Consider the following 14,908-nt stretch of genomic DNA (forward strand, 5'->3'; position numbering starts at 1 on the left):
ATCGAAATGTCATTGTATTTGTTTGTATAGATATATTCTATTTATGGCAAATGATACTACATTTTCATGTAGAACAGTAATATTTAGTTTTCTTTGGGGTGAATATACTTAAAGAAAAATATGTCAATTAAAAAATATGTCTCCCGCGCTTTGGGAGGCTGAGGTGAGTGGATTGCCTGAGCCCACGGGTTCGAGACCCGCCTGGGCAACATGGAGAGACCTCATCTCTACAATAAATCAAAAAAATTAGCCGGACGTAGTAGCCTCTGCCTGTAGTTCCGGCTACTTGGAAGGCTGAGGAGGAAGGATCGCCAGAGCCCAGCAGGTCCAGGCTTCAGTGGCTGGGAGCGGCCACTGCACTCCAGTCTGGGTAACAGAGTGAGATTCCAACTCAAAAAAAAAAAAAAAAGTCAATTTTTAAAAATAAATAATTAAGAAATAATAAGTAAATAATTGTACAAGTGGTGTGCAGAGTGGTGAAAAGTATGCAAGTTGTATGTAAATGATTGATGGAAAAAAACAGAGATCTGAGAGTTAGTCTACTTAATAACTGAGTAAACTTGAGTCAGTTACTCAACCCCCCTTAAAAACAGCAGCAGTTACCTTGGGTCTTTTGTTTGTTTAAATGGGAATTACATTAAGTAGAACATAGCAGATACCTAACAAGTGATCTTTGTAATGATAATTATTGCTTTTATTACTATTAGCTACCATTAATGAAATGGCGTTTATGGAGCATGTAGCACAGAACTTAGCACAGAGTAGATACTCAGCAGATATTGGTACTCCCTCATCAAGACAGCCTCCTCCACAATAGACCTATAAACAAAAGGATAATTCATGGCTCAGTTTGAACCGATACTGATCTAAGGTGTGAATGCCATGTGGCCCATTTTTAAATGTGACCTTGAAGTCTGTGTAGTGTATGGTTGGTGTGCCATACAGAATTCTAAACAAACAGTGAACAATCCCACCGTATCAGCAATGTCTATGAGCTATGGGCACCACATAAAAAGTTCTGTAGACAGAAAGCAACTTCTGTAATGTGGAGGACATTCTTATTTCTATTGTGAAGAAATGGGTTAAATATTAACCATCTGTCAGTTTGGGAATTTAAGCTTACAAGGAAAAGCCATATCTTAAAGATATTTTTAAAGTCCTTTTCTAGACAGAATTATTTACCAGGAAGTTCAACCACAAATCCAACACAAATTGAAACTGCTTCTTAGGAAGAAAAATAAGTTAAGATGGGCTATCTGAGATAATTGATAAAATAGACACAGGGTCTTATGTTCCCAAATGCTTGGGAAAATGGTTATATTTATAGAATCCCGTCTCAAGACCCCCACGAAGGCAGCAAGAGAAAGTAAATGGAATTAGAAATGTACTGGCTTAAAGGAAAACTGGTGAATTAAGAAAATGGGAATTAGGCAAGACAGAGGCCATTCCTAGAGAAAGCAAGAAAGAGAAACTGCTAGGAGTATGTGAAGTTTGGCTGATTTATGGACATAATAGCAACTTTGTCTCTAAAATTGATCCACATTCTTTCGACCTTGTTTTAGTTAGCCTCCTGTATAATTTGGGAAAGGGAGACATGGGACAGGAGTGCTTAGAGCAAATCCCAGATATTGTGATATAAATGCTTCAGTACACATTTATAAATGATAAAGAATAGTTTACATAATTACCATGCTGTTGTTCACCCCTAACAAAATCAGCAGAAATTCCTTAATACCATCCAATCTGTAAGTTCCCAAGCTTTTCTGAAAATGTTGGTCAAAGTTTGGTCTAAAATCAGGCTTGGTCTAAAATCAGGCTTGAAGTGTGATCCACAAAATGCACTGGAAGTGCCCACAGAACATACACCAACCCCTGGGCCACAGACAGATCCTGTTGAGGACCAGGCAGCACAGCAGGGGGTGGGCAGTGGGCCAGTGATTGACGCTTCGTCTGTATTTACAGCCGCTCCACATTGCTCACATTACCATCTGAGCTCCTTCTACTGTCAGTTCAGCAGCAGCATTAGATTCTCAGAGGAGCATGAACCTGTGGTGAACTGCACTCGTGAGGAGGGATCGAGGTTGCGCGCTCCTTATGAGAATCTGATGCCTGATGATATGAGGTGGAGCTGAGGCGGTGGTGCTAACACTGGGAAGCCGCTGAAATACAGATGAACATTAGCTGTCAGGTTTGACTGCACATCCTCAACCCCCCAGTCCATGGAAAAATTGTCTTCCACGAAACCAGTTGCTGATGCCAGAAAGGTTGGAGGCCGCTGCCATAGACTATATTGCTCCAACATGCTCCTTCTGTTTTTCAGTTAACGTCCAACTGATTGATGGTGGTAGGTTTGTTTGAAACTGATCTGAGAGAAATTAATTGGTTCAATTACAAAGACGAAGGCTGGTCAACAAATGTACCTGGCACCCCTCTGAGGAGTCTTAAATCCTGATCTGATGGCTTTCTGCTTGCAGACAAAAGCCAGAGCTAAATCGGAATCCCAAGTAAGCATATTCCCCAAATCACAGTAGCAATTTTTCCAGATGACCATATTTTTGGAAATTCAAAATATTTTTAGTCATCTGGATTAGCTGCTTTTATAATACATCACATTGTTATCTTTTCTTTAACAATGATGTTTTCAAGATGAGGTCAGCAAGCTACAAGCCACAGACAAAATTCAGGCAGCTGCCTGATTTTGTAAATAAAGTTTTATTATCACAGAGCCACATTCATTTGTTTACATATTATCTACAACTGTTTCTGTGCTAAAATAGCAGAGTTGAGCAATTGTGACAGACTACTATATGGTCCACAAACCTAGCATGCTTGCTGTCTGGCCCTTTAAGAAAACATCTGCTGACCCATTTTAGAGTTACAAATAAAGGCTAACCTTGGAATTTTTTTTAAAATGCATGATGCATTTGATTATTTTGTTTCCTAAGTTTCTTCTGTAACTGTTACCCTCTACCTTTCTTAAACTATTTAATTGTTAGAAAAATTAAGAATGTTACATATTCTGGATTTGTCTAGATTTGTTTGGTTGTGATAACATTTAAATTGTTTCTCTGTCATCTATATTCCTTATAAAGAGTGGTTGATTACATTTTAGCTTGTGGTTTTTAGGTAAGAATGCTTCAGAGATGATATTGTGTACTTCCTATTGCACCATATCCTGAAGCACATAATGTCTGTTTGTCCCACTTTTAGAGATTATTCAGTGAATTCATATGCTTTCAACTGATTCTCCTTTTATAAACTCCTCCCATTAATTTTTCACATTAATTTTAGTGTTGCCTATATCAATTATTTTATTAAGTTTCCAAAAGGGTGATTATCTCAATCTAGCATTCCTTCTTGGCTGAAATTCTTCTATGAAGAACTTTCTCTCATCAACCATTTGGTTACCTTGAAATATAGTCGTTCAAGAAAGAAAAGATAAATTCTTGATTTTTTTCCTCTATCAGTTTTCAGAGCAGTAACTTGTTGCCCTAGAAGCAGTGAGATTTTTTATTATTAAATATCAAATATTTGATGGGTTTTAACTCATTGTAATCATTATTTTTTTACATTCAAATTGTCCTATATTAGTAGTGAGAACACCTTAATGTTGACTCTTCTGTCTTTTTTTTGCCAAGCAGAATTTATTGAGAGGACAGAAAATCTCCTACAGTGGGAAGGGACCCGAGGGGGTTGCCTCTTCTGTCTTTTGATGTGACCCCTAGTAGTCTTATGGCTTTTTGCTTTCTAGCCAAAAAGTATTTTCCAGGCTAATTTCATTCATTTGCTGCTCCAGACCTAAAACCAACCACTTCTCCAAGAATTCTGATTCCTTTTAGAGAGAATTAACATTTAATATTGCTACTTGCTCCTGGATTGTCATTGCTTCTATGTCTTTTTTTTTTTTTTTTAATTACAGTCTCACTCCATCGCCCAGGCTGGAACGCTGTGGCACACTCACAGCCACCCCAGCGTCGACCTGCTGGGCCCCAGCGATCCTTTTGCCTCAGCCTTCCGAGTAGCCGGAACTACAGGTGAGGGCTACCACACCCATCTAATTTTTTTTTTTTTGGATATATTGTAGAGACAGGTCTCACCATGTTGCCCAGTCTGGTCTCGAAACCTCAGGTTCAGACAATTCTCTCATCTGGGCCTCCCAAAGTGCTGGGATTATAGGCTTGAGCCACTGCACCTGGACAAGCTTTTTCAATAGACAAATCTAGGACAAAACATTTTTAGAGGAAAAAATTATTGATATTATTGTTTCTTACTGATATTTCTAAATAATACATAAGAGGAAAGTTTTTTTTTTTCTTTGATTTTCTACTTTTTTTTGCAGAAAATCTAGGTGCTTAATAGCATTTATGTAATTACGTGTTTTATTTTACAATATATCTAAAATAACTTCAAAATAAGATTACAATATTACCATTAGCAATAAGAGAAAAGGCAACCATTGTAACATGCATGGATTAATTTAAAAGGCTATTCATGTGTACCAGACTTAATGTGCCATATTAACATGAAGTGTACTCATTTCAAGGTTTGGCTGCTTGGTATACTCGTTTTTTAGAAGACTTTACCAAGGTATTTGAAGCTAGAATTTAATGATCCATTTAATTTATCCTAACTACTTAGGACTCACTCCACTGCTCTCTAGCCTGTTAACACTATAGCATAAGCTCCACAAGGCAGGAATCATGACTTTTATTCACAAATACTGGGAGTGCCAAAAAATGTATCCACATTTTAAGAGACATTATCTGTGTATTACTTTCAGTTCGCCATAATCAGAAGTGTCTAGACACTGTCACTTTGAGCACCTCTTGTAACTGTGGAGGTCAAATATGACTTGTCTTCATCTTTTGTTATTGGTATATATTGAGTATTACAATTTTAATATAGTTTTTTTCTTTCTTAAAACGTGTATACATTTTTTGGCACCTCCTACATATTAGCAGCACCTAGCACGGTGCTTGTATGTTTACATGCATGCATCAATCATCTTACATGTTTTAGGGGAAGTCACTGAAAGGGAAAGTTTCTCCCCAGATGTGCTGAACTACGTGAATGACATAAATGACAACAGAGTGATCGCCTATTTCTTCAGATTCTCTACCATTGTATTACCACACATTTTCCAGAGAAAGGTTGCAACAAGTGTTAGTGTTAGTTGGGACTAAGAGATAAAAAGGCTCTTAGAAGCCTAATTCAATTCTTTCATTTCTCAGGTAAGAAACTGAGTCACCCAGAGATTCAGTAGTTGACCCCAAATCACCCAGGTATCTCCTAGCAGAGCCAGAATTAGGATCCAGAACACCTCTTTCAGGTCTAGAATGATTTCTACTTGGGTACACTGTGGCCAATTTTCTCATCTTTCCCTAGCATTTCACTCTGGATTAACATTGATAAATGAAGCAGATGGAAGTAAAACAATTTAGTTTATTCCCTTTCAGAAGGTTTGGATACATTCTCTCTCATTAGGCTCAGATTACTGATAAATTCAGCTTGACTAATAGAATCTTGTTCTAATTAAGGACGTTAAGAGTGACCTGACAAGTTGCCACAGACATAGTTTTGTCCATCTTTGACTTCAATTTGTATTAGAATACAGAATCCAATATAGAAACAGTAATAAACTATTGTTTTGTGTAACCCAAGAAAAATTCAATGAATTAAAAAAACCACTGGAAGAATATCTATGCTTTATATTTGATTGAGTTTCTAATTTTATACTTTATATAAAAATTGAGATTCTCTTCTTAATCTTTGTTCTTGATTACCACTTATCATCTGACTTTACAGCATAACAGAGGACTAGCTATTCTCTCTCTTCGTTCATTAGGTCCAGGTTGAGACATCTAATAATTATTATTAGGAGGCCTTATAGGCATAATGACTCCTTAAAGGTTCCATGCCCAGAAAATCCCCAACAACTCTCTTAAATCATGAGATTTCTTGAGCAAGATGGTGACTGTGTTTTGGTACTGTACCTATTTTGTATTTGAATTTTTAAATTGCTTTGCTAGGACCCTAAGTATAGAAAAATCATCAAAATTTTAAGTCACTTTTAAACCAGGATACAGAGTAATTATACACTAACTAAATATCACTATTATTTGAATGATAATAAAAGTGGTCATAGTGTATAAAAATATGGACCATTCCTTAAGAGTCAAATTCCATCTGTAATATATCATATTCACATGCTTGCTCCTATTTGCACTCCCTAATAAAGTCTCAACATCATTCATTTACAGGTAACGAACTGTAATGGAAATTTCCTCAACTTCTTCAATGTATCTCTGCGACATCACCTTTGTTACTTTTAGGTCCTGACTGGTGTTTATTTTTCTCAATTATAATACATACATATATAATAAGTTTGCCAGTGATATTGCTTGGAAAATAATATTTATCTTTAAAACACTATATTTTGAAATGTATTTGGTTACAGGTTTTTGAAGTACATCCTTTTGAAAAGAGTCTTTAAATAGCAGTTTACAGCTTAATGTATTTCACGAAGATTGGAGGTTGCTTTATTCAGTTAAATGAGGGTTTTGATGGTAAATTCAACATTTTTACCAAGTCAGCCTTTATCCAAAACAAGACTACTACAGATGTGATCTTTGTTTAGAAGTCAGTACAGCAAAGAAGGAAAAGCCCTTCTTTTTATCATAAAAGCAATAAGTATACATGGCAAAAAAAAGTTCAATAAATATATAAAGATACAAAATGAAAGGTAAAATGTGTTCATCCATAACCCCTGAAATCACCAGCCCCATTTCTCAAAGATAACTATAGTCAACAGCTTCTTATAGTAGTTACAGAAATAATGTGTGTGGATACAAGCATATATTTGGTGTCTTAATTTTTAACAAATAGAATAATACTAATTTATTTTTACTTTTTAAACTTAATATACCTTGATTTCTTATACTTAATATGTCTCTATGTTAACACATCTAAAGCTATATGTATATTAATGAAGTCTCCTGCTGATATTTAGGCTGTTTTCTGTTTTGGCTGGAATGTTGAAGTGAGCTATATATATATTAGATAACTACAGATTTCGCTTTGCATAAGTAGATGAGTATATTAATAGAATAAATTTCTAGAAATATAATTGTTGGGTCAAGGAAAACATACATTTAAAACGTGACACATATTCCCAAGCTGTCCCCTAAAAAGTTTTTTTCCATTGATAGCCCTACATAAGATGGCCTGTTTCTCCATACCTTTGACCACACTATTTATTATTAAATATTTTCAACTTTGCCAATCTAACAAGTGAAAAGTTTTATCTTATTCTTTTAATTCTATTACTTTTGAGTAAATTGAATATCTTCTCAAGTTTATACACCATTTGGGTTTCTTTTTTAAAGGATGAAAGTTCATATATTTCCCTATTCCCATTTTTCTTTCCATTATTGGTCTTCACCTTCTTGATTTACAAGAGCTCTTTTAATACTAAGAAAATTAGCTACATTTGTTATGTATGTTAGAAATATTTTTGTTCCAGTTTCTGCCATACAAACATTTCTAATTTTTATGGATTTTAATTTATCATTTATTTCCTTGTATTAAGTGTCTTGCTTAGAAAGGATTTCACCATTCTATAATTTTCTTGTTTTTGTCTAGTACCTTGCTAACTCCACTCCTAAAATATGTATATATATTATATATATATATATATATATATATATATATTATAAATATAAAAAGAAAGGAGTTATATGGCCTTATTCATTACAACATGGTTAGGCAGTTGTTTTAAAACCATTTATTTGAATAATCTGTGTTGTCTTCTCTGCTTTGAAAAGTCTTCTTTTACAAAATGCTAAATACCTAAATGAATCTATTTGGACATTTAAGCTTATTTATGGGATCTGTGCTATTTCTTATTTTGTCTACCGATGCCAAAACAAAACTGTTTTAAATTTTAATATCTGTTAGAAGTAGTCCACTCATCAGAGCTCTGTTTTTTTTAATTTTTGGTTCAGCCTTCATAATTTAATTTATATTTTGTTTTATTTAGTTTGTTTTTTCATATAGACTTTTTCTAAGCAGCTTTGCAAGTTCTAACAATATAAAAGGAAGAAGAGAGAGAGACAGAGAAAGGAGGAAACTTATTGTGATCAAGATCACTTTTAATTGGTTGATCAATTAGGGGTGAATTAACATCCCCACAATATTAAATATTTCTACCCAAGCTGATTTTTTTTTTTTAGTTAGAGTCTCACTCTGTCGCCCAGGCTGGAGTGCAGTGGCTAACGGTCACTGCAGTCTTGACCTGCTGGCCTCAGGTGATCCTTCTGCCTCGGCCTTCCAAGTAGCTGAAACTACAGATATGTGTCACCACAACCAGCTAAATTATTTTTTTATTTATTGTAGAGATGAAGTCTTACCAAGTTGCCCAGGTTGGTCTCTAATCCCTGGGCTCAGGCAATCCTCTTGCCTCGGCTTCCCAAAGTTCTAGGATTACAGGTTTGAGCCACCATGCCCGGCCTCTAAGTTAATTTCTCTTTATTTAAGTTTTATTTTAAGAAGTAGACTTTTAATGTTTTCTTTACAAATCTCACACATTTTTTTCTGCTAAGCTTATTTCAGATATTTTATATTTTTATTATTTTATAAATGAAATATATCTAATTCCTATATATTTATAGGACTATTTTATTAGCAATTTTTATTGGATATTGAAATCTAGCAAATGGATCTTTGGCATCTGTAAACAAATGAACAAGTGACTTTTTGACCAATCACTATGTTTATATTAATAAATTTGCTATTATTGAACCATCCTTGCATTACTTGAATATATTTCACTCTATTAGGATATACTACACTATAAATATACTGCTTGGTTCTATTTGCCAATGTTTTAGTTTAGAGCAATCCCAAATTTTCAGAACACACAAGAGCCATATCTGTTTTTATTTACCTTATTCCCAGCACATCATACTAGCCCTGTGCCTAAAGCAGAAAAAATTCTCAGTGATTATTTGTGAAAATCAGGGTGGTTCCATGAGTCACTTAATGTGGTTTTCTCTTAACTCTTCTGGTCTGTTTTAGAAAGAGAATGTGTGACTAAGAGCAGTATAAAGGTCAAGGAGCTGGTCATGTGATGATACATCCAGGTTCTTTGAAAAATTATTTGTGATTTCACACGGCTTTTTAAAATTACTCATAATGTTCTTGGGGACTTCATTCCCTGTTTTGACTAGACATGTTTTTCTTCTTGAGCAATCTTCCAGACATCAGCAAACACATCTCTAACGTGCGCAAGTCTTTCAGAACAAGCTGTTTTGCATTATTGTGAGGCATGGCTAGGGTGTCTGGTCTGAACCAAACCCATGTAGAGCTTAGAGAAGAACTTGAGCCTGATCTGGCAGGTGCCCAAAATTGGCTCAGTGGCCACAACTTAATTGGCATAGCCTTGTAGGCACCTTTCTTTCACTCTCACCCTTAAGCCTCCTATAATGGTGAATGAAATCTTGCCTTCTGGTGACTCTGTGAGTATCTCCATTTAACAAGCCTAAAGAGCTCAACAGCCTGAGTGTGTAGGCCAGGTCTCTAAACAAGTCATATGTGGAAACCAGAAAGGTAAAAGAAAACTATGCCCAAAGGTTATTTTGTGTCAAAATAACTGACATGACTGATGCTACAAATGAGCAGTGACTAATTGTGACCACTTCACTCACCTGCAGTTATTGTAACACTCGCTTGGTTTCTTGCATACATTGTTTTCTTTTCTTTTCTTTTCCTCAACTTTCCCATGGCTTCTATCTTCTGATTACGTAATTGACTTAAAATCTTCAAAAACTTGCACACATTTTTCCCTCTTCCTAGTGTTCCACATTTCTATATACTTAGCTTCTTCGAACTGTTCTTGTGGCAAGTTATATCTACTATTTGATTGTAGACAATACCCATAGGGGGTCTTATATCCAAAAATATAATACTTCAATTATACTGACTCTCTAGTTAAAAATTATATTTCCAGTTAAATACAGTATATTGTTTAGTATTTCTGATTTAATAGGTAGGAACATGTTTCATTGAGTTTTATATCAACTCTTGTATAGCTTAGTAAAGGGGCAATTGATACTGCTGATTAAATGAACAGGTTGCTTGATAGCCTAGTGCAATGCTAATTTCCTTCCTAGGTAGAGTACCACATTAATTCTGGTGCAAGTACCTTTATAATCTAATATATTCTGAAGTGTAACTGCCTTGACATCTATTTGGAGATTATGAAAGCTAAGTCTTTCTCTACATGGTCAGAGCCAAATGCATTATTGAATTGGTTCCTTGGATAATTAAAACTACAAAAGACTCCTACAAGGAATAAACTAGTGAATCTACAGCCAAATGGAATAATTCAGTCTTAAATTTGGACAAGAATTGTCTACTTTGACTGTCTTTGTGGTTCATGTTAGCTGAAATATTCTCAATTTTTTTCTTCACCTTATAGTACTTGGCATGGGACCCCTTTACATCCTTCCTCCAATATCTTCAATTGAAGCAGAAACCACACCAACAGATGATCCTGCCTATTGAATTACTCCTACTTCAAAGATGAAGCCTTCCTGTGCAGTGCCAACTCTCACTTTTTCCACATTACATAATTCTTTTCTGTTACCCAACATTTCCATGCAGCCATCATATAAGTGGAACCAGGAGTGTGGTTTGGTTAATGCTTCATGTTGATATTGATGGGCTACAGAATAGCAGGTCCCCTGTTACCTACCAACCAAGCAAAGTGCCTCAGCCCACTGGCCTCAGTATGGGTACCACTTGCACAAATGCAGTTCCATGACTGAGTGGATTGTCGCCTCCTTCATGATGACTCCCACCCATACTTAGTGTTTTCAGCCCACCCCAACAAGGCTTCTGATTAAATGCAATGAGTGTGCTGGTTTTTTTCCTAGCAGTCTGAAGTTTAATCAAAAAACAAATGTCACACACTAATCCAAATACCCTTATTTATGAACTCCATTGTCACTGACTCTAGGATCAGGCAGTTTGACTAATGGAAAATAAGAGGCACATTGTCCTAAATAAAGGCACTAAAATTTACTTGATACAGTTTTTTTTTCAATTCCTTTTTATAATTTTCATCAAAGTTAACTCTCAACAACAAGACCAGTTAACCTGCTTACTATATGCCAGGTACTTAATATATGTATATTAACCCTTTTTAATCATCATGACAACACTATGGAGAGGATATTAATATTATTCCCATTTTTATATAAGATAGCAGAAGTTTAGTGAAATTTTGCTGTTGAGATAGGACCACAAACCTAGTTAAGTAACAGAGCTGTGGTTCAAACTCAGGTCCACCTGATTCCAAAGTATATGTACATGGTTCTGCCTCAGTAGATTACAGTCCAATGACAAAAACTATATACTTATTCTTAAAAGCTCATCCTGTTTCCCAAATCAAAATTGTTAGCAGTAACAGCTTTCAAAAGTTTCAGCTAAAAATGACAATTCACAATCACAAAATGTTGAGATATATCAGTCTCTAAACTAGAAGCAGACAAAGGCTGCTGCTAGTATGTTGTTTGCCTCAAGATTCAATCAAAGAAAAGTATCAAATGGAAGTTCGAATTTATTTAACATGAGTCATTGGTAACATGCCTATTTATCATAACTAGCCTCTGACAAATGTCCTTTGTTATTCACATGTAAGATAAATTAACTGAGATTTTACTTGGAGGAAACAAAGACTCAGAAAGCATCTGAGTTTCAGAAACTGAGACTTTCCCTAAGTTACACTGTTACGCAGCATTAAGCAATAAAATTGAGATTTATGATGGAATATTATGAAGCCATAAAGGACAAAATTATGAACTTCACAGCAACTTGGGTGGACTTAGAGTCTATAATACGGAGTGATCTATCACAGAAACAAAGAACTGATTATCACATGTTTTCACTCATAAGCAGACCTTGAACAATTATTATAATAAGAAAAGGATTGACAGCCGGGCTTGGTGGCTCAGCCTGTAATCCCGCGCCTTTGGGAGGCTGAGGTGAGTGGATTGCCTGAGCCCGCGGGTTCGAGACCCGACTGGGCAGGCGAGACCTCATCTCTACAATAAAATAAAAAAATTAGCTGGGCGTGGTAGCGCGCACCTGTAATTCTGGCTACTCGGAAGGCTGAGGTGGAAGGATCGCCGGAGCCCAGCAGGTCGAGGCTGCGGTGGCCGGGAGCGGCCACTGCACTCCAGTCTGGGCAACAGAGTGAGACTCCAACTCAAAAAAAAAAAAAAGAAAAAGAAAAGGATTGGCAGTAGTAGAAATCTGCTGGACGGGGAACACACCTCATCAACAAAGGTACCTGTATGATGAACATTTGTATACCTATCCCTGGATTATACCCCACATCTTTAAAATAAAAAATGTTTTCAAAAAATTAGGATTTAAGTCCCGAACTCTCAAACTCCAAAGATGGTCTTTGGATTGTTTGGATTTACACACTGGAAAAGAAAACAAATCGACTGGAAAACACTATAATGTTGTTCAGAGAGAGAACACTGTTAACACATTTGAGTTACCTCTGGAGCTACAAGGTGTTGCTAATAATCATAAGTTATAATAATAACTTGGGCTAGCATTTGCTGAGGGCTTGGCTGTCTGGATACCTGACAAACACCACCCATATCATCAAGCTTGAGCCCTGCAGCCACCCTGGGCTGTTGGTACCCATTTTCTAGCCAAGGAAAACTAAGTTGGTACAGGGTCATAAACAACGGAATTGGGATTAGCATCCAAATCATTCCAACCCAAACCAAAGCTTTCAATCCTGACCTTCCCTGCTGCTGAGTAAGTGTCAGCAGATGCATGGGGATCCCATCTCTCTAAGGAAGTGTAGGAATGTCCCTGCTCTCTCATGAATAGTTTTGTCCATGTGTATCCACTTTGGTACTCGGCACAATATTGGAAGAAAGAGAATGGCTTCTGTGGGTAGGAAACAACCAGAAAGAGGCATCCCATACCTGTTTGCATTAACCAAGGAGTTGAGGGGATTCACATTGGGTAATACTATGGTTTTCACTGAATTACAGGGATGAATGAGAGAGCCAATGAAACAGAGGGTGTTACACACTGTACAGTCTACCCTACCCATCTACAAAACACAAGTCAGCAGACACTCTCCGATCCAGTTTAGTAGTGCCACATAAAGTATCCAAACTGAACAGCGCTAACTAAGCACACTTATAGCTATCACAACCATTATGATTTAAAGTGTAATGAAAGTTCTCCCAGGAACGCTGGCTCTGTTACTGCAAAATCATCTGTGCTTGACTCTCTGAAGGACACTTAAAGGTCCCAGAGCTACAGGACCAAGATTTATGTTCCAGTCTTTCTGTCCCTGCTAACTGGAGGTGAGATCTTAGAGCAACAAACAGTGATATTACAGCCTAGGGGCCAAAGGATGCTCTTTGTTACTTTGGTTGGCTTGCGATGGGGTAACCAGATAGTCAAACTCATTAAAATTGTTTGAAACAAAACCAAAAATACTTTCTGGGTGAGATCTAAGGAACTCCCTTAATAAAATGTACAGGGTTCACTTCTTGGACTTGGTAACATCTGTTTTGTTGCTCAAGGAATTTTTGTGCTTATTTCTGGATCCTCCTTACTGGTTCAAGACCAGTTGTTTTCAAATTTGCTCTTTGGTTCAGAGAGGTGCTTAAAAGGTCTTCTTGGGAGGGCCAGGGGTACAGAGGTAGACTCTAAAGCAGTTCCTCTTCTCTATGTCTGCCAGGGGATACTTGTTGCTTCAACTCCTTTCTTCTAGTAGGAGCACCCTGATTTTCTTCTGGAAATCCACCACTCCCTGTCCATGTGCTTCAGGGAGGGGTGTGTAAGAAACGCAGGTCCAACCACCCAAACCCTCCAATCTATTCAGTCTCAGAGGCAGTTCAGGAAAGGGCACTTGACCCAACTGGGGTCAGTGAGTACTGGTCTTGCTCAAGCCCTGTCTACCTTTCCCCTTTCTAGATCTGTGATATGACTAGAGACTCAGTTTCCTGGGGAGGATGCTATTTATGCTTAGAATGGTGCCTGGCAGGTACGGTACATTTTATAACATACAAGCTATTATTTATGAACTGATGCGGGCAATTAATTGCTCAACTTTCTTAGATTCTTCCTGATTTTTCCATTAACAATTACTCAAAATGTCCTTTATTACCTCTCCTCCCTCTCAAACAAAAATAGCAGCACTTCCCTATTTTTAAGTCAATCACCCTCTCTACCCGCTCAAATCCCTATCCAATTTGTTTTCATTTCTCTTCCAATGCTCATTCCTGGTTCTTCAGATTGTATGCATGAGGGGCCTAGAGAAAGTTTGCCTCCTGCTGGGCACTTGGTGCTCACAACACCATACTGCCTGATGTGATGGTTCTCTGGCTTGTCATCCACCTCGACTCTCTTGGAACACCTTGGTTATGTACAGTGCAAACTTCCCTGGCTGAAATTTCAGTTCTTCCTGGCATTACATTGACCCCACTTCCATTTACTTTAGTATTTTCCTCTGCCCATTTTACAGCACCCGCACCCCCCAACCACCTTTATTCTATGCAAGTTGATAGATTCTTAGTATTTCCTTGCCTAAAAGGAGCTTACAGGGCAGAAAAAGGCAAAAACTGTTTGAAGACAAAGGCTCCTCCTGTTTTGTAAAAGTTGAAGTTATCTGAGGATATCATGGTAGGTATCCCGAGATAAGAAGGTGATGGAAGACAGAATGCCCTGAAAGACAAGATTGAGAAAGGAGATGTGTCTTTGAGGCTGGAAAGAGGAAAAATCAGCTGGCCATTAAAGCGCCAAATTCAGTGTCACTCATAGGCTCTACCCAGAAAAGGTGGCGGGATTTGGAAAGGACGTCTGCCCT

The sequence above is a fragment of the Carlito syrichta genome, unplaced genomic scaffold (assembly GCF_000164805.1).
Source record: "Carlito syrichta isolate Samal-C Ts95f unplaced genomic scaffold, Tarsius_syrichta-2.0.1 Scaffold305717, whole genome shotgun sequence".
Classification (NCBI taxonomy): domain Eukaryota; kingdom Metazoa; phylum Chordata; class Mammalia; order Primates; family Tarsiidae; genus Carlito; species Carlito syrichta.